Source organism: Pteronotus mesoamericanus, unplaced genomic scaffold (genome assembly GCF_021234165.1).
Source record: "Pteronotus mesoamericanus isolate MK-2021 breed Mesoamerican mustached bat unplaced genomic scaffold, CSHL_Meso_final contig_177, whole genome shotgun sequence".
In the NCBI taxonomy this organism is placed as follows: domain Eukaryota; kingdom Metazoa; phylum Chordata; class Mammalia; order Chiroptera; family Mormoopidae; genus Pteronotus; species Pteronotus mesoamericanus.
In genome coordinates, this window is record NW_026555073.1 from 4,830,616 (window position 1) to 4,849,114 (window position 18,499).

At 36.1% G+C, this 18,499-nt stretch overlaps 1 pseudogene; it reads right to left on the reverse strand.

The window, feature by feature from the left end:
* The window catches only part of LOC129065365 (transmembrane protein 50A-like), a 71,671-nt pseudogene extending 61,350 nt beyond the window's left edge, over positions 1–10,321 (reverse strand).
* Positions 10,322–18,499: the final 8,178 nt, after the last annotated feature.

Sequence of the window (18,499 nt, forward strand, 5' to 3'; positions counted from 1 at the left end):
TTCGGGATTGCACATGCAAGCCATTTACACAGACAGGAAAGCATTCTGTGCCCATTAGTACAAGAAATTCAGTAGTGAATGGCTTTTGCTTTTCTACAACTTGGTTAATATTGTTGGGAAGCTGAGTTTAGGGAAGAGTAGGAAATAGCTATGAAAAAGATTTTCCTTTTTAATTAACTCATTAAAAATCTGCTTTAAATTACAGACAGAATCACAAAGGGAATGCGGGTTCCTCATAGTACCAGGCCAGTGATAATACATTTTTTAAAAAAAAAAACATCTTGAAGAAACTTGACAGAGTGAAGTAGCATTTCACTTACTTCAGGGTGATTTTTCCATTTGTACTCCACGCTACTTCTACTTCGAGTAGGCTCTATTTAGAAAAACAAAAACTACAAAAACAAGTCATATATGAAAATGCAATTAAATCCAGACTATTCACATTACAAAAGAGAATATCCAATTTTCTAAGATCTCCCACACGTCAATACACATACATACACACAGAGAGAGAGAGAGAGAGAGAGAGAGAGAGAGAGAGAGAGCATTTGTGCATACATTTGTTTATCTGCATAGAGACATAGAGCCTGAGAAACTTAGGATGAAAACTTTAGAAGCCTGGGAAATTTAGAGTGAAAATCTTAGGAGCAACTGTCTGTTGAAGACCTGTCAGCTGGAATGATAAAGCAGCTCTGCAATTGTCATGCGATTTGATGGAAAAAAAATGGAATTTTATTTCCTAAAATAACATCTCGACTTTGTACCATACTTATCTCATTTTTAAGGCAATGCACAAAATCCTCATAACTTCTCTGTGAGGCTGGTTGCAATTGCAACTACATAAAATGTGAGACCTGAAAGAGTCCTGTGTTGTTTTTTTACCTTGTCAACTCTTCATGTTAAAGATAAAGAAAACCAAGTTTCAAAGGCTAGGCAGCAAACATTCGGCCAAAATGGTATCATAGAAGGAACACCTATTGTGACCAGACTGTGGTGAACTTGATTCAACTTTGCCACTCCGCAACTGTGCACATTGCCTTGAGCAAATAATTCAAGTTTCTCGAGTCTCAGCTTTCTCACCTGTAAATTATGGAATACAGTACTTCATTTTCTGGCCTGTTGTGTAAATTAAGTGAAATTGTGTTTGGAAAACACCTAGCACACTACGAGAGACAAAATAAGTACTCAACTAAAGTTAGTTAAAGTTAGTTTAACGCACGCACACATATCCTAGGAAATACACTTATTAGTTGAAGGAAGTTATACTAGTAAACAGAGAAGGGAGAGCATTGGTAAATCTTAAAAAGTATATATTTACAGCCTTAGATAATAAAACTAGGTTTAGGATCTGCTAGACGCCATATATTTTAGCATAAGCCGCCAAGAACGATTTCCAAATTGTGACAGATTTAGCATTGTCTCTATGGATTTGCCTAGGTTATATGACTTTGAAAGTGGGAGATTCACCCTTTCTCTACTGTATACACAATTACTCTCCTTGTATTGAAAGACCTTTATTTCTCAGGATTAGCATGCCTATTTAAGTATAATTACAATTTTTCCTGATTACAACAACACTATACTTTATTACAGAACTGTGAAATAATATAAAGAAGAAAATAAAGAAGTTTTGGTAACCCACTATTCAGAGTAAACTAATGCAAACATTTTGGCTTTATTTTTCACAACATGTCCATGTGTTCGGATTATTAAAAAAGGAGAGTTTTATCAGGACCTTTCAGTCTTCATATTTTGAGAATTTCTCCATGTCATTAAATGTTCTTTGAAAAAATAACTTTAGATGACTATATTCTGTTTCCATGATATGCACACTCCATGATGTATTTTATTTTTTCTTTAATTTGTTTATTGTTGTTCAATTACATTTGTCCCTATTTCCCCCACTTGCTTTCCCCTGTCCTGCCCATCCCCCCTCTCCCACATTCAATCCTCCCCCCTCCCGTTGCCCTTGTCTATGGGTCCTTTATACATGTTCCTTGACTTGACCCCTCCCCTTCTTTCCCCCATTGTCCCCCTCTCCCGTCCCTTCTGGTCACTGTCAGTTAGTTCTTTATTTCCGTGTCTCTGGTTCTATCTTGCTCACTTGTTTGTTTTGTTGATTAGGTTCCACTTGTAGGTGAGATCATGATAGATTTTAAATACCTTTATTTATGACAAACTCATTTTAATTGGATTTAATGTAGCTATCAACATAGTTTTACTTTTCTGCACAAACAACTTGTCCCTAACACTAAAAGCCTCTTCTTCTGGGGAGATAAAGAGTCCTGATATCCTGGGCAGGTGACAATATATTGGTAGATAGAGCATATTAAAATAATTGTAAATTTGAAAGCTTTAGATAGGACATGCTCACTTATGTTTGATTACAATCCTTACCACTCCCTATCATATATTATCCATTAGCTTTTTTACCTGCCTTGCCTCTGAGGGTATTTGTTTATGGCTTCTGATGAAGCTATCAAACATCTAATTAATTAAACCTCTCATTATTTCAGTAACTTTCTCCTCCATGAGCCTATGGAATTTTTAAAGACAGGGACCACAGCTAAATGCATCTTTTTTATGTTATCCATTGCCTTCAACCAGGACTGAATCCCAAGGACAATAGAAAATGTCTGATGATTGCCTGGATGGCAATCAGTGGGTTGAGGGCTGGCCTGCGACCCAAAAGGTCTCCGGTTTGATTCCCAGTCAGGGCACATGCCTGGGTTGTGGGCCGAGACCCTGGTGAAGGACACACGAGATGCAACCACACGTGGATGTTTCTCTCTGCCTCTTTCTCCTTCCCTTCTCCTCTCTCAAAAAATAAATAAATCTTTTTGTTTAAAAAAAAGAAAATGTCTGATGTTTGTCATCTGCCCAGAGACACATCTAGTTAGTAATTGGCCCCTTATCAGACTTGGGGTCACAGACCTTTTTTAACTGATTTGTAATGTTTTTGCTTGCAATCCATTGAGCTAAGTTAGTCAAACAACACGGATTCACTCCACCCCTACAACACATCAAGTTATGGGTTTAGTGATGGGGTGAACTTAAAAAAGGAAGGTCACCATGTTATGAAAGGAATAGTGGAGGACTTGCCAATGATAAAACTCCAAGTGTTTTGGGATTAAAAAGTGCTTTCCTGTCATATCTGTAAAAAGACCAGATAAGTAACCCTTAAATGGAGTTATGTATGAAGCTGAAGCTTACCAAGGGCATTGCAACACTTCTAAATTGAGTGGGCAAAACCTAACTTCTTTCTGAAGTCTGCGAACCTTTACCCTTGTTGTAGTTCTGTTTTACCCAGTACTTACACAAAAGAGAATGTAGCCTCAAAACTAAGAAGAATAATCACCCAATGATGTCTTTTGAAATAGAATTGGTAAGGAAGGCAGCGAGGCAGCTATCATATCATGATATCATAATCCCTGAGCACATCATTTTCCTTATAGATTTTCAGCAAAGCCAGCTGCACTCAAGCTTGGTGGGCAAATACTGATGACCAAATTTTACCGCAGACGTTGCCAATACTTTGCCACACTAGCTTTCTTTCAAGTTCTTTATAATAGAAGAAATCATTTAGAGAGGTCTGAAAACACCGTCTGACTAGAGCATTCATTCATAACCTGCATCACTAGATTAGTATATTTCCCCATATTGGGTCTCTATAAAATGTAATGAAACTATGCATAAGGAGTTCTGGCTGGTGTGGCTCAGTGGATTGAGTGCTGAGCTGTGAACCAAAGGGTTGCCCGTTCGATTCCCAGTCAGGGCACATGCCTGGGTTGCGGGCCAGGTCCCCATTGGGGGGCGTGCGAGAGGCAACCACACATGGATGTTTCTCTGCCTTTCACCCTCCTCTCCCCTTTCTCTAAAGATAAATAAATTAAATTTCTTTTTTAAAGAGAAAGAAACTATGCATAAGGAGAAGCACTGTGAAATGTAGAGCTCCATATAGTCAAAGTGAGAATTATCTTTCTATGCATATCACTCTTGACTCCCTCTCTGGATAGGACCTCCACTAGATCAACATGTCCATCCTCCCTTTTGGGTATTCTTTCTATCACTAAACCCACCACAGGGTATGCAAAGGAATTCAGTAAGTTTATGTTGACAGACAGATTTAGCTCAGTCAGATGGAACCATGACCATTACAAATTAGTTTAGAGAGGTCTGTGGCGCCATGTCTCACAAAGTGTCATTTCTAACTAGCTGTGTCTTCAGTGTGATGACAGACATCAGGACTTTTTTTTTTTTTATCGTTCCTGGAATTTGACCCTTGTTAGAGGCATTAAATAACATACTGAATCCCATGCAATTTTAATGATTTCTCCTTGAATTTTAATTGTCCTGCTATACTTGGCTCTGTGATTTTATTGTTGATGCTGCCACAGATGTCCCCCATTCCCTCCCCTTTTTTCCCCTTCCACCCAACCCCCAGCCCTCACCACATTGTTGTCTGTGCCCATGGACCATGCATATATGTACATATGTTCTTTGGCTAATCTCTTCCAGTCCCCACACCCCCGTCCCCTCTGAGATCTCTTAGCCTGTTCCATGTTTTTAAACTTGGCCTTGTTTTTAAAGACCTGAACATTATCAGAAATGTGCATTATCGCATGATAGAACGCAATGATTTTGACCACTGTCTTACCAAAAGCAAAATTAAGGTAGGTATTTAATCCTTAAGTCCGTCTTCTGTCTATTCTTACTCATCCACGCGGGAAGGCTAATTAGAGCTTAGAGTGGCCAAGGTGGAGTTCATATAAACATCAGTGAGAAACAAGTCTCTTACAGTTCATCCAAATTAGAGGATCAAAGTGTGTGGTGCTGAGGCGAGTGGCTGGAGTCAGCTGATGTTTCTGAAAACTACTTTGTTATAACTGGGGTGACCTTCAAGAAAATCCCTGGAATATGGTTTCCAGGAGTATTGGTATAATTTTGAGGACTTTGTAAGGGAATTCCAACTGGTCCTTCAGCCCCAAAGTATTCTAAAACTACTTGCTACAAAGTCTAGAACTCCAATATTTGAGAGACTTTCCTTTGGTCTTTGTGAAACCACATATGAAGGCCAACCAAATGAAATCTGGACTTTAGTTGCCTTTTACTTGCCTGACCAGTGTTTTTAAACAAAAGAGTTAATGCTATTTGGTGAGACATTAATTCTCTGGTTTTCTTCACTGCTGCCCTTGTCTCGCATTCTGGCATCTTCACACAGTTATGATATTTTCTTTGCCCCTGAAGAAAATCTCTCAGGTTCTCTTTGTCTCTTATAGGCCCATGGCCTCCCATAGGCCCATGGCCTAACTGGAGGAGTTATGAGTTCTCAGCATTGCCTTCAGATACAGTGCTAGTACATTGCAAGTCTGTATTCATTTAGCTCCTTTTTAGGAATGGCTGCCAGCATGCTGAAGGCAAGACGAAGTGGAAATGTTGGAAGAGTAAGCAGTGGTGTCAACCAATAGAGAGAATAGTTGATATGAGACAAAGAAAAAAGGAGGAAATATGATGTGTATTGGTAATGATACATTTCTACTTGGTATATTTGACTATATAATTTTTTCCTACTGGAGAGTTGAGTGTGAGTGGGAGCCAGGAATCTAGCTGTAAGCTGTCTAGTCTCTTGCATTCTTTGTTTGTTCGTTTTATTTTTAAAAAAACAATGTCAGTCTATTTCTCATAGAACCTGGGAAAGTGGTTTAGATGATTTGCTTTCCTATGGTTACTTGTCTGCAAGTGCTCTGGATACTGTAGATATGAGAGTAGTTACTATTGACCAAAATTACCGCAGGACTTCTGTGTAACCCAGATAAACACAGGCTGAAAATCCTGTCTCAAAATCCATGATCAAAAGAAACTCACCTCTGAGGAGGTTAAAGAGATTACCATGGAGACTTTCCGCACGCTGCCGCAGACACTCTACACACCAGGCAGTTTTATTCTCATAACAGACACGATAACCTCAAGGGCCTTCAAGGGAACTTGATGCACAGTCAAGTCCATGAGCGTATGTAGAAGTGCCTTCACATGAATAGAGACAACTTGCACCAAATTTGAAAATAGATGTCCCACTGGTTCTTACCCTATTCTTTTTCTTTCATTCATTCATTCATTCATTCATTCATTCATTCTTTCTTTCTTTCTTTCTTTCTTTTTTATAGGGAAAAAATTGGTACACAACATTATGTAAGTTCCACATCTGTATGTGCTGCAAAGTGATCACCAGCAGAGGCCTAGTTACCATCTTCCACCAGGCAATGGGCCCCTTTTACCCATTTTGCATCCCTTCCATCACCCTTACCCTCTGGTAACCACCAGTCTGTTTTCTTTAACTAGATAGAGGAGGGGCTTTTTTTGTTTTGTTTTTTGATTCGGCATATGAGTGAAATCGTAAGGTATTTTTCTTTTTCTATCTGAATTATTTCACTTCACATAATTCCTATAAGGTCCATCCATTCTGTCACAAATGACAGTATTTCATCATCTTTTGGGGGCCTGAGTAGTATCCCATTGTATACATTCCACACATTCCTTATCCACTTATCTATTGATGGAAAACCAGCTTGCTTCCATATCTTGGCCATTGTAAACAATGCTGAAATGTGCACAAGGGAACATATATTTCTTCAAATTAGTGTTTTCATGTTCTTTAGATAAATACTCGAAGTGAAATAGCTAGATCATATAGTATTTCTGTCTTTATCTTTCTGAAGAATCTCTGTCCTCTTTTCTATACTGGCTGCACCACTTTACATTCTCACCAACAGTGCAATAAATTTCCTTTTCTACTCTTCCCCCTACAACACTTGTTGCCTCTTTCTTATAATAGCCATTTTAACATGTATAAAGTAATAGCTCATTATAGTCGTGATTTGCATTTTCCTGATAATTAGTGATATTGAATATTTTGTGTGCTTCCTGGTCATCTGTCTACCCTTTTTGCAAAAATGTCTATTCAGATACTCTGCCCATTTTTTAATTCTTTTTGTTGCTGTTATTGAGTTGCTTGAGTTCTTTATATATTTTGCATACTAGCTCCTGTTGGATGTATGATTTGCAAATATCTTCTCCCTTTTCATTTTGACGATGGTTCCTTTCCCTATTCAGAAGCTTTTTAATTCAATGTAGTCCCATATAATTATTCATGTTTTTGTTTCCTTTGCCTTTGGATTAAGGTGTACAAAAATATAGTTAAGTCCTATGTCAAGGAGCTTATTGTCTCTTTTCTTCCAGGAATTTTATGATTCAAGGTTTTACATTCGGTCAGGCCTTTAATCCATTTTGTGTTAATTTCGGTGTATGGTGTAAGATTATGGTCTAGTTTTATTCTTTTACATCTGAATGTCCAGTTTTCCCAAAGCCATTTATTGAAGAGACTGTCATTTCTCAACTGTACGCTGGCCTTTTAATATTGATTTATAGTTCCATACCATATGTCAGAGAAGATGATTGATATGATTTCAATTTTGTTGAATTTATTGACCTTGTTTTATGTCCTAACATGTGATCACTTCGGCAGAATGTTCCATGAGCACTTGAGAATAGTGTTCTGTATATACCTACTAATTCCACTTGCCTAATATGTCATATATTGATTTTCTGTCTGGATGTTCTATACATTGATGGAAGTGTGCTGTTAAAGTCCCCTGCTATTACTGCGTTGCTGTCAACGTCTCTCTTTAGGTCCATCAATATTTGTTTTATATATTTTGTTCTTCATATTGGATGCATAAAAAATTTCAAATATTATATCTTCTTGCTGGATTAACCCTTTTATTATGTAATGCCCTTCATTATCTTTTACCGTAGTCTTTGTATTAAAGTTTATTTAGTTTTACATAAGTATAGCTACACCATCTTTCTATGAGTTTTCATTTACGTGGACTATCTTTTTTTATCACTCATTTTTCAGACTGCCCTTACCTCTAGAGTGAGTCTCTTGAAGGCAGGATATCGAAGGTCTTGTTTATTTTCTCTATTGAGACATACTAGGCATTTTTATCGACGAAATTATTCCATTTACATTTAAAGTCATTATTGATAGGTATTTACTTACTGACATTTTGTTAATTGTTTTCTGACTGTTTTTGTAGTTCTTCTCTGTTCCTTTCTTGTTTTATTTCTTTCTTCCGATGTGGATTGATAACTTTCTTTAGTGTTATGTTTAGATTGTGTATTTAGAGATTTTCACTTTATTTTGTCTATTTACTCTACATCTTTGCTTTTTGGTTACCATGAAGTTCTTATATAATTGTGTGTGTGTGTGTGTGTGTGTGTGTGTGTGTGTATTGCTTTATATATATAAATATATATATATATATAACTGTGTGTGTGTGATATATATATAATGGTCTGTTTTGACTTAACAGCAACTTAAATTTGAACACATTCCAAACCTTTACATTTTAACTCCCCACATTTTATTTATTTTTATTTTTAGAAAGAAGGGAAGGGGGCAAAAGACAGAAAGGGAAACATCATTGTGAGAGAGAAACATCAAGGCCCATTATATATTTTTAATATCACATTTTAGATCTATTGATTTTATTTATCTTTTAACTAATTATTGTAGTTTTAGTTATTTTTACTATTTTTTTCTTTTAACTTTTGTACTTGCTTTATAAGTGATTGACTTACATTTACTTTATATTTACCTATTTTTAGTGAGATTTTTACTTTTGTATGTTTTCTTATTATGAATTAGTGCCATTTCTTTTTAGCTCAAAGATGTACTATAAACATTTATTATAGGGCCAGTTTAGTGGTGATGAACTCCTCTAACTTTTGCTTATCTGGAAAACTCTTAATCTCACCTTTAATTTTGTATGATAACCTTGCTGAGTAGATAATTCTTGATTGGAAGGTTTTTATTTTTGAACTATGCGTCATGAAGAAAGATTGCAAGTTTCTGCTGAAGAGTCTGCTGATAGCCTTATTGGGTTTTCCTTGTACATAACAAGTTTTTTTTTTCTTACTGCTTTTAATATTTTCTCTCTATATTTTACATTTGCAATTTTAATTATAATGCATCTTGGTGTGGATAAATTTGGGTTCATATTCTTTGGAACTTTCTGGAATTTCTGGACCTGCATGTCTAGTTTCTTCCCCAGATTAGGGAAGTTTTCAGCCATTAATTCTCCAAACAAGTTTTCTGACTCTATCTGCCTTTTTTCTCCTACTGGGTCTCCTATAATGCAAGTGATATTTTGAATGATATTGTCCCAAAGGTTCCTTAGTGTATCTTTAGTTTTTAAATTTATTTTTCTTTTTACTCCTTTGTCTGAATTAATTTCTTTGCTCTGTCTTTCAACTCACAGACGCATTTTTCTGTTTCATCTAGTATGCTGTTGTACACCTTTAGAGTATTTTTTCAATTCAGTTATTGTATTTTTCAGCTCTATGACTTCTGTTTGGAACTTTCTTATATTTTCTACTCTTGTTGAAGATCTCACTGTGTTCATCCATTGTCTGTCCACTTTGACAAGCATTTTTTTTGACCATTACTTTGAAGTCTTTTTTTTCTTTTGTAATTTATTTTTACAAATTATACCATGACAAAACAATAAAAATTACTCATGTGAAATATTTTTCTTTAACATTTCAAAGGTTAATCAAATGCATACCACAATAGATTTTTGTTGTTATTTAAATAGGGATCTCTCATGATTTTAGTATCACACAAATTTAAGCTGAGGCTACACTCAGAAATAAGTTTAGAAAATGGCTTTACAAAAAATTGGGAGTGAGTAGTAAAAAAAGAACAAGAACAAAAACAAAAACAAAATAACCATGCAGGGCTGCTGTACAGTAGTAGTAAATCAGATGTCTTCACTGCCATGGCTTCAGTGCGGCCAAACTTAAAAACCAGTCCTCCAAAAAAGATGAAGTCATTTTGGAAAAATACAGCAATTCCAGGGTACACTATGGCTTTTTCTTTGGCAACATAACCACCAAAGAGAATCCACATAGATGCAATCAGAGAACCGAAGGCCAGCATGAAACCAATGAACAGCCAAATGCGAGCACCTGTTTGACCCAGGCGACCTTCACTGTAACTGTCACCTTGGGCTTGTCCATTCGATACTGCATTAATCATTAGGAAGGTAATGGTTGCTATAACACCACAGGCATGGTATGAATGGTTGAACTCTTCCATAGTGGAATGAATGACAGCTGCACCTATGATAATCCACCAGCTTGTAAAAAATAGAAAACCAGCAGCAATGGAAGCAATAGTATTGCGTTTCCCCCGCCCCAATCAATGCATTCTGAGCATCTCAATCCTTCTAGAAATCCAGACATTTTCTTCAGGTCAGTCCAGCCCTGGCCGTGCAGTTGGTCCGGAGTCCGGTGTCGTGCCACCCTGGGCCGCCTCACTCTCCCAATTTTAGCCAAAAAAACAAAACCACCACAGGTACAGGCCGTTGGATACCCGGATGTCTACTTTGAAGTCTTTATCAGGTAAATTGTTTATCTTTATTTCATTAATGACTGACTTTTTCTGAGTTTTTTCTTGTTCATATTATTTTGTCTTCACATTTTCTCTGACTCTCAGTGTATGCATCTATGTACTAGGCAAAACATCCTCATCTATCAGTCCTGAAGGAAAATCCTTGTGCAGTAAATGTCACGTTGGGTCCCAAAGTGTAATCCACTTTGACCACCCTCGTGTGAGCTGTGTGTACCCATCAGCTGTGGCAGGGTCACAGTTTCAAGGTGGCAGTGAATTGTGCTGAAGCCTGGCCTGACTATGACACGTGGCTGCTACAATGGTATGGTGGTGGGAAAGACTTTTAGTGGGGTGATGATCTCTCTGGCTATAGCAGGTTAGAAAGAGCGCTCCAAAATGGGGCCTACCATAGAGCTGGCCTTAGCAAGTAGGATGAGATCACAAAAATGTTACACTAGCATTTGATCAAAAATGAGATCACTAGCAGTGTTTTTGAACATGGAGTGAATTCCAGCAGTTCCCAACCTCTCTGACAGATTCTTTAAGACTAGTCAGTGGGTCTCCCTCACATATTGGCTAGGCACTTTTCAAACTGGTGTTTTGCACTGGATTTTGAGGTAAGTGAGTCAGGGTGTGAACCGTTTAAGAGTGGGTTCTTTGTTTCCTACAGTTTTATAGTTTTCCTGTCCATAATCCTCATAACTTCTCAAAGCCAGGCATTTTGGGGTTCATCTGTTCTGTGCGGGATCTAAAGGTTAGGGTGCCTCATACAGAGGACAAATCCTTCACTTTTAAGGGAAAATTTCTATACCCTTGAGATCCATCCTGAGTGTGGATATCTGCACTGATCTAATAGATGTGAAGATCGATTCCTGAGAAGTTAAATTGTAATTTTTTTTTTAAGTAGCACAAACAAGAATTGAGCCCATATGTGTCTTGCACCAAGCCTGTTGGGCTACAACATGTTGCATTGGACTTTTTCTCGTAATGCTGCAACCAGTGAGGCAGATAATTAGTTGTGCACATTTTCATTCAAGCACTAGGAACTATCATGTTCCTAACAAAGAAAAGGTATTTTCAGTACCTTTGAGTGGAAAAGCCCCTCTGATGTTGATCCTAATATCCGATAAAGATATTCTGTTGAAGCTCTAATGGATGATCACGTAGCCCCTCCTTGAAATACCTAACTAACGAGGGGTTTACAACGTATTACCTCTTTGCTAGCCAAGAGCTGGTATGAATTTTCTCATGACAGCCCTGAAAATATTTTCAGAAAGTCAACACACCCTCCTCAATTATTCTCTCTTTCATTCTGAGCACTACCAATTTATACTGCCACTTCCATTGTTTTCAGATATTTGTTACTACATTTGTTTATCGATTCACATATTTAAAGATCTTTTGAGCACTTATTACACACTAAGTGCTCCAGAGATAGCGTACAAACTGTACTCCTTTTCCCCCAGAGAACTGTTATAATGTGTCATGAGGATAAGTAAATGATTATCACTTTAACACTCTGATTATTTTTCTTTAAGTGAGTCACAAATCAGTAATAAGCAAGGGTAAAGTTTAATCCCAATGACCATGTCTGGAACCAGTGCAAGAGAGTATTGGGAATAACACAACCCCCTCAGTGCTTGTATACTTCTTAGTCTGTGCACGTTACATCTTTTATGGGTAAAATAGCTTTAATAACTCTTAAGATATTTGTTTTAGTTAGCTTTTACAGCATAGCAAACACCAAAACTTAGTAGTTTAAAACAATAAGCCAAGTAATAAAAGACAAATACCATATGATCTCACCTACAAGTGGAACCTAATCAACGAAACAAACAACAAGCAAAATAGAACGAGAGAACTTGAAAGAACAAACTAGCAGTAACCAGAGTAGGGGGGTCATAGGGGAAAGAAGGGGAAGGGTGAAGTCAAGGAACATGTATAAAGGACCCATGGACAAAGCCAAAAAGGGGTAGGATTGAGGATGGGAGGGGAGGGTGGGTGGGGCAGGGGAGGGTGGTGGAGGGAAAATGGAGACAACTATACTTGAACAACAATAAAAAAATAAAGTTTCTACAACCTACAGGAGAAAAAAGAAACATTATTTTTCATGAGTCTACAAGTTAGCTAGACATCTCTGCTAATGAGGGCAAGTCTGAGTGGTCTCAGTTGGCTTTGATCATGTCCTCTGTGTACATTTTGGTAGAATGAAAATCCTACCACTTCAGTGAAAACTTTCCCGGCCATTGTCCCGGGTATACTCCCTGGTTTGCGGCACTATGGAGCGTTAAGACTTCTGCAATATTAGCTTCAGGGCAGAGACAACATGTTATTTGCTTCAGTATCCCCGGAAGTTAGTTCAGTGACCGCCATATGGGATGTGCTTAGTAGTGAGGAATGAAGGAATGAAGGAATGAATTACTAGATGATGAGAAGGGAGCATCTCTTACAATTATCAATGTAATTGTAAGTCTCCATCATGTGATTAAATAACATATTCAAATTAATCCAGACCATTTCTGCATCCTTCTCTCATTTCACTCACCCTATTTTTAACCTCAATTTACAGTGGCTTTCTTTCAAGTCTCCCAGAAAACTAACTTCCTTTTCACTTAAGGACTTTACACACACTTTCCTATGTCTGCAGTGCTTCTCCTCCTATTCTGCTTAAATTACTTCTACATATTTTTCAAGTTTCAACTTAAACACTACGTTCTCAGAGAGGACTTTCCTTACCTCAACCCTCAGGTCTAACTCATCACCACTATTTTACTCTCTCATAGACACTTATATTTTTCTTCAAAAGATTTAAATCAACTTGAAAAACTTAAAATAGCTTTAATTTACATTAATTTTTATGATGTTTTGTTAAATGTCTGCCTCCTCTATTGAATAGTAAGTTCCATGAAGGTGGGTACCAGATGTCTTAATTATTGTCTTATATCAAGTGCTTGGCACATAAAAGACAGCCAGAAAATACACGGTGAAAGAATAAATAAAAGCAGTACTTGAACCATAGGTTTCTCATTCCTGGGCACACATTCCCAATCACTAGTTAACTAAAACATCTTTGTCAATTATATTCTCAGCATACGACTACTTCTGAAGACAATGGGTCTCTTAAAATTTATTCTATTAAGTAAAATAATATTTATAATTTCCCTAAACATTTTATTTTCAAGAAGCAAAGGAGGCCCATTTATTCTACTTGAGCAGGACTTGAGAAAATAATGTATTCTTCCTCTCTCTATCATTTGTGGTGGAGTGGAATTTGATCACTTTTCTTATCAACAATTGTTAAAAAATTAACAATCTTTTGTCTCCCAGGTTAAAGAATCCCAATGTTTTAAGTTTGTTTTCTTTAAGGACACTCATCAGCTCCTCTGTTTCCCTTATCCTTTTATAGCGGTATTTTATTTTAGATAATCTAAATAAATGAAGCAAATAACTACATTGACATTCCCATGGATGGTTTCAACAGTAGAATTCTTAGAGAAAAGTTAAAAACAAAAGCCCTTTGGACATATAACACATTAATCTGTCAGAGATGTGTCTTCTAGGTTAGGGTTCCATTCAGAACAATATCATGTAAGTTATGAAAGTAATTTTAAACCTTTGTTATTTTACCCAATTGTTACATCATACCTCTGCAATCCATTATTTTAAGCATTTAATATAGGTTGGAATTGATCCAAAAACTCTTCATTCCTTCCAAAGTTTACTTACTTATCTTTCCAAAAAGATGCTTAATAAGAATTTATAAAGGACATATAGGCATTATCTACTAAGAACAAGATTAGGTCATCGCTTTCTGAAAAAGGGGGCCCAGATTAGTTGGAATTACTGTTTCCTGGTGTTTCAAAGGAAATGTTGAAGTTAAGATGACATTGACAAATTGCTACTATTTATTTAAATGGTGTAATGCAATCTACCAGTAGTTCTACAATCTGTGTTTTTTAAGCAGTTGACCTGACCAAGTAATGCAAACAAATTAGCCTCCTGGGCCCTAACTATATTCTATAGGCAATTAAATATCATAATCTGTCATTATTTGATATATAAACTATAATATCTAAAACATTTTGTTGAATGTGAATAGTAAAATTATAACACACATGCATGTTAAGCTCGGTGACAATCATTTCTATAAATTGCGTGCTTAAAATGTGAAGTTCAAACCAGAAAAAAAAATGTGGAACAGCATAATGACTCTCTTAGATACATATCAAAGTCTATTCCACTGCCTCAAAAGAGTTTTCCTTTGAGGCTCAAATCTGAGTCTTTGGTCTCCATTCTGATATATTTTGTCTTGCTAGTTACTATCTTATAAATCAAGTGCATTTAATATTAAGAAGAAAATCTGTAAGTTAAACAGAGGCTGTGAGTGGTAAAGATGCTTTACTTGTGAGGTTTATCTAAAACTGAAACAAAGGCTGTTTCTATATAGCATACTAGAATGAACAAAATCAATCTACACATTTATGTATCTTTTCTTCCTAAATGTCAAAAGTTCAATTACCAAGCAGTAACTTGTCCACTGAAGTGTGAGTCCTATTCAGTTATTAGGTTGATCTCAACAATCAGTCCCAGCTATATATCTGGCTGCTCAGTTATCAACCTACAAATGATTAATTAAAATGGTAATGATGAAAGCCTGATAATCAATTTTTCAAGTGCCCAGATTTCAAAATAATTTAAGTGAAAATGGCTCGTATATAGTCTGTGAGTTTAACAAGGCTGTCGAGGTCAAGGCCTCTACGGGAAAAGTTTATGAGGGAAAAAAGTCCTTTATGAGGAAAAAAGGAAACAAATTTTATTGCTTATACAAATTAATATGAATAAACATGTTATTTGAAAATGTCTTTGTTCTCGGCAGCAAGAATATTTTGCAGAAAACGTGATTATTGATAAACGGGAATATTCTGTATTTCTTTTAATAGAAATGATTATATGTTGCTAGAATGTATTTTATTAAAATGATTAATTGTGTATTTCAGTGTGCAATATGTTGAAAGCCTCCACACTGATGGAGACTTAACAATTACATTGATAATTGTAAGAGATGCTCCCTTCTCATCGTCTAGTAATTCATTCCTTCATTCCTTCATTCCTCACTACTAAGCACAGCCCATGTGGCCGGCACTGAACTAACTTCTGGGGACACTGAAGCAAATAACATGTTGTCTCTGCCCTGAAGCTCATATCGCAGAAGTCTTAACACTCCATAGTGCCACAAACCAGGGAGTATCTCTGGGACAATGGCCGGGAAAGTTTTCACTGAAATGGTGGCATTTTTCATTCTACCAAAATATACACAGAAGAAGGATTGGTGAAAGATGGGTTAAGTGTATGGCATGGTTTGATTGACGAAAATTCTGGCATTTATCCTAAACCCCAGAGATGTTTTAAGTCTCACTCAGGGACTCCAGTGTGATTCAGTGGTAGAGCTGCTCAAAGCCACTATTTGAATAGATTGTGGCAATCAGAGGGCTGAGAGGCCACAGCATTTCCTGTTGTGCAAAGAAATAATTGGCTAGCTAATTGCCTTATCTAGCTGTATGACCCAGGGTATGTTATTTAGCCTCTTTTTATCTCAGCCTTCATTTACAAAAATAAAGGCATTGTAATAGTAGTATCTTATAAGATTGCTTTAGTGATTATATGATATAATGGCATAGTTCTTCATCCAGGCTGTGTATTAAGATCACCTGAGGACGTTTTCCAAAAATGTCGTCGGCTGTCACCCACTTACAGAGATATTCATTTAATTAGTCTAGATGGAGTCTGAACATCACTTTTTGAGAGTTCTTTATGGGATTCTAACAGACAGCCAGTTTTGAGAACACCAAGATAACGCATGTAAAGGTTTCAGTACAGAACCTGGAATATATTAAATGATTAATGTGTTACATGGCATTAACTAATGTTTTAGGTGCTATTATTGATATTATTGCTGTTCTTATTCCTATTTATATTTTGCTTCATCAGTTTTGCTGGGGGCTTCTCAGTTCTTATCAGCTCAAAATATTTTCTAATTTCTAATATAGTTTATTGTTCAAGCTATAAATCATTTAAGAGTGCATTGCTTAATTTATAGTGATATGGGGACTTTCTAATTTTTTATTATTGATTTTGCTTAATTAAGCTATGCATAGAGAGTATATTTTGTATGGTTTCTATACTTTGAAATTGGCTAAAATATGGTAAATTTTTACAGTAGTTGGGCATAGACTTTATTTATATATGACCCAATTTTTTATCATGGAATTCAAGTGTTCTAGATTCTTATTAGTTGTTGATCTGTTTGTCTTATCAGTTACTAAGAGAAATGTGGTAAAATCTATTTGCATATTACTCTTTTTTAATTCTCACATTTAGTTTAGAGATTTTGTAGCTATGTTATTAGAATCATTAAATTTAGAATTATTTTAACTTTCTTGTGGATTGTCCATTTATCTTTATAAAGTATTTCTCTTTATCTCTAGTAGCAATTACTGATATTTTTTCCTGTGCAGAGTATAACTACCCCAGCTTTTTCTAGATAGTGTTTGCACTGTAAACTTCCTCATACATTATTTTCTTTTTAAATTACTTTTATTTCATTTAATTTATTAATTTATTGGGGTGGCATTGGTTAATAAGGTCATATAGATTTCAAGTGTACATTCTACCACGATCTGTATATCACACTGTGCACCTAAACACCCATAGTCAAATCACCCTCCATCACCCTATATTTGGCCCCCTTTACCCTCCATCACCCCCCACCCCGTTCCATCTCGTAACCACCATAACCGTTGCCTGTCTGTGTCTCTGAGTTTCAGTTTTATATCCCACATATGAGTGAAAGCATATGGTTCTTAGCTTTTTCTGACTGACTTTTTGGTTAACATAATATTCTCACAATCCATCCATGTTGTCACAAACGGTAGTATTTCATCTTTTCTTATGGCTGAGCAGTATTCCATCGTATAGATAAACCACATCTTCTCTATCCAATCATCTAGCGGAGGACACTTTGGTTGTCTCCATGTCTTGGTCCACCATGAATAATGCTGTAATGAACATACGGGTGCATATATTTTTGAGAATAAATGTTTTTGAGTTTCTCAGATAGATACACAGAAGAGTTGCTTCTGGGTCATATGGTAACTCCAGTTTTAGTTTTTTCAGGAACCACCATACTGTTTTCCATAGTGGTGGTACCAGTTCACATTCCCACCAACAGTGAGTGAGGGTTCCCTTTTCTCCACAACTCTTTCAACATTTGTTATTGCCTGTGTTGTTGATCAGAGCCACTCTAACTCTATCAAACCGAAAAGTTTCTGCACCACAAAAGAAGCCAACGACAAAACAAAAAGGCAACCAAAAGAATGAAAGATGTTATTTGCAAACAACAAGTCAGACAAGAGGCTAATATCCAAAATATATAAAGAACTCATACAACTCAACACTAAACAAATAAACAGTCCAATTGAAAAATGGGCAGAGGGCATGAACAGACACCTCTCCCAAGAAGACATACAAATGACCAACAGTTATACGAAAAGATGCTCAACTTCACTATTAGAGAAATGAATATCATACCTATAATGAGATACCACACCACACCTGTTAGAATGAAACTAGATTACAATTTGTCCCTTTGTACAGGAATCAATTCAAAATGGATCGAAGACCTAAATATAAGATATGAAACAATAAAGTGCATAGCAAAAAAATCATAGGTACTAAATTTATGAACCTTGGTCATAGAGAACATTTTATGAATTTGACCCCAAAGGCAAAGTAAGGAAAAGAAAAATAAATAAATAAGATTATATCAAACTAATTTTTTTATTTTTGAAAAATTTTAATTTACAATTTAAATTCAATATTATTTCATATTAGTTTCAGGTGTACATTATTTTCAAACTTTCTGTGTCCCATTATTTAAGATGTACCTCAGTAAACATGTATATAGTGGGGTTCATATGGATTTTTATACTGTCTGATTTCTTTGCCTTTTAAATGGGGCATTTAGTCCATTATAATTAATGTAAATTC